The following is a 2,800-nucleotide window of genomic DNA, read 5'->3' as shown; positions in this document are numbered from 1 at the left end:
TATATTTTTGCTACTGTAAAATTCACATTAACTTTCCTTTTACTGGGACTCAATGCAAACCAAATATTCATGGTTTATTGGGAGGGAGAGAATTTATCTGGAGGTTGTGGGCATTCCCTCACAATTACTGATGGGGGGCAGCAGAGGGCTTTCCAAGTGAGCATGGCTGAGGCCAGATGAGAAAAGCTTTCCTTGGGTGTGTTGGGAGTGGGAATAGAGAGAAGGGTGAGCAATGGTGGAAAGGGTTATCAGAAGTCATGAAAGGCAGGAGAAAAAGGAATCAAGTCATGGGTGTAGCTAGGCCAGGTAGGAGAGAGAGACACTGCCAATTAGAGTTGAAGATAACAACCAGTTAAATAGACAAAACCCCATCTGCAGGGCTTTCTGTCTAGTCCTATCCAGCTTCAAGCTATGAAGAACTATAATTACAGATTTTAAAAATCTTAGGTGGTACCAGTCACAATCTTATATACTTTATATTTGATATTATATTTGTTGATTATTTTTATTACATTTATTTGTTATATTTGTTACATTTATATTTATTATTTAATTCTCATGAAAATCTCATAAATTCTTTTTTTTATTTGAAATACAACTTTATTCTGATTCTAAATGAAAAGGAATGGGAATGACAGTAAAAAACAAGATTCTACCACTGAATATAGTGATGTGACTGTAACAGTCTTATATTTGAAACTCAAGGAGGAAACAACTGTGTTGCAAAACAGCTAAATATGCAGGTCCAAAAAATGAAGGTTTTTTTTTTAACTGCCACATTCACTCTGAAGCCCATTCATCTCCTTTAGCATCCCAAAGATTAAGCACATGTTCTGCTTAGCTATATAATAAAGTGGCAAACACGCTGCACCACTGACATCACAGGACAGTTGCCTATAAGACTAGACTTCTGACTCTGGGCTCCAGCTTCACTTTCTCACATGTCATCATCTTCATCTGGGAGAGCAGTTGTCTGAGCAGCCTCTAGATCATGCTTATACCACACTGCCAAGGCTGGGTCCATGACCACCTTTGGCGGGGTGAGAGCAGGCATGGCGATGAACTCCAAGTTAGGATCTCTGATCAGTTTTATAGCAAGCCAGAGGAAGGGCTTTTCAAAGTTATAGTTACTTTTGGCAGAAAGGTCATAGTACTGAAGATTCTTCTTTCGGTGGAAGACAGTTGACTTTGCCTTAACCTTTCTGTCCTTAATATCCACTTTGTTGCCATACAACATGATGGGGGTGTTTTCACACACTCGTACCAGATCGCTATGCTAGTTAGGCACGTTCTTGTAAGTAACTCTCGATGTTACATCAGACATTATAATGGCACACTGAGCTTGGATATAATAGCCATCTCTCAGTCCACCAAATTTCTTCTGACCAGCTGTATCCCATACATTGAACTTAATAGGTCCTTTGTTGGTATGGAACACAGGGGGATGGACCTCAACACTCAAGGTAGCTATATACTTCTCAGATTCACTAGTCCGATGACGTTTCACAAATGTATCAGTAGTTTTTCCAGTACTACCATCACCAACCAATACAAGTTTGAACTGAACTTGGGGTTCTTCTTGGGCAGGCATCATGATGTTACTTCCAGAAGCAAGTCTATGCCCTTCTGACTGAGCTCATAAATTCTTACAAAAATCCTATGGTGGGGATTATCCACATATTACAAAAAAAGAAACTAAGCAAGTGCAGAAAATTTGGGGTTAGATCTTAAGGCTAATCTAATCTCAGATCATAGGCTTTCTCCCTTAAATTCTCAACAAAGTGACAGTTTTCTTCCAGTAAAAGACTATTTCTGCACGCAGGAAATTTGAAGAAAATCAATGCAGCGGTATTTTAAAAGTTCCAAGTTCCCTTTATAAATCTATTTTTTGTCTAAGCAATATTCCTTATTTTTTTATTTTTTTTTAACATCTTTATAAGCAATATTCCTTAGAATGCACTTATTGGAATGAAAATCTTTCCTTGGAGATTTGTAGTTCTTTGGGATACCATTCAAATAATTTAATTATCAAATTATCTGAGGGTAATAAGAGAATAGTAGGTATTAGACTAGGGAGTCCCTCAGTTGCAGAGGTGTATGTGACCTTGAGGCCTTCAGTTACTTATAGAATTGCCACTTCCTCTTAGAAGCTGTTATATTACCACATAAGCTTGATTTATGCTAAATTTAGATAAAAAAATGAAGCAGCCATTATATGTGCTCAGATTATTATGAGGCTGCAATAATTTATATACATTGGTTGGTATTTTAAAATTCTAACATGATTTAGAAATTCATATTTAGAAGTTTGTTTTCCAGCATAATTCTAGAGGAGGGGCCAGAACTGTGGAACCAGTATTCTCTCATGATTTGATTAAAATAGTGAAATCGGCAAAATTCTACAAGAGCAAAAGAAAAAGGTGATCGTAGCGTTGGTATAACAGAATGCCCTTCAGGATGCTCTACCTCATCTCAAAATAGCCTGCAAAAAACTGAATAATACATAAATAAAAGGATATATAGGGCAACCAATAACAGAATATTGTTTTCTCTTATATTGCATAGATGTGTCCATTTTATGTGTATGTTGTAGAACTATGGCTAGGCTAGTAGGCATAGTTACATACCTATGAAATTAAGGCTATGTAAAGTTATTGGATAGAATCTTTAAACTTTGAGACTCTAAGATGGTCTTCATGATTTCTGCTTGCTGACATTCATGCCTTTGTCCATTCCCCTGCTCTGAGTATGGATGGACGTGTGACTTGCTGCTAACCACTAGGATATGGCACAAGGAATG

General features: G+C 37.2%; 1 pseudogene; it reads right to left on the bottom strand.

The window, feature by feature from the left end:
• Nucleotides 1–937: 937 nt before the first annotated feature.
• Nucleotides 938–1,591, bottom strand: LOC118906237 (annotated as a pseudogene).
• Between the last annotated feature and the right edge of the window lie 1,209 nt (nucleotides 1,592–2,800).

This window comes from Balaenoptera musculus, chromosome 13 (genome assembly GCF_009873245.2).
Source record: "Balaenoptera musculus isolate JJ_BM4_2016_0621 chromosome 13, mBalMus1.pri.v3, whole genome shotgun sequence".
Lineage (NCBI taxonomy): Eukaryota > Metazoa > Chordata > Mammalia > Artiodactyla > Balaenopteridae > Balaenoptera > Balaenoptera musculus.
This window is presented reverse-complemented; position numbering and strand designations above follow the sequence as displayed.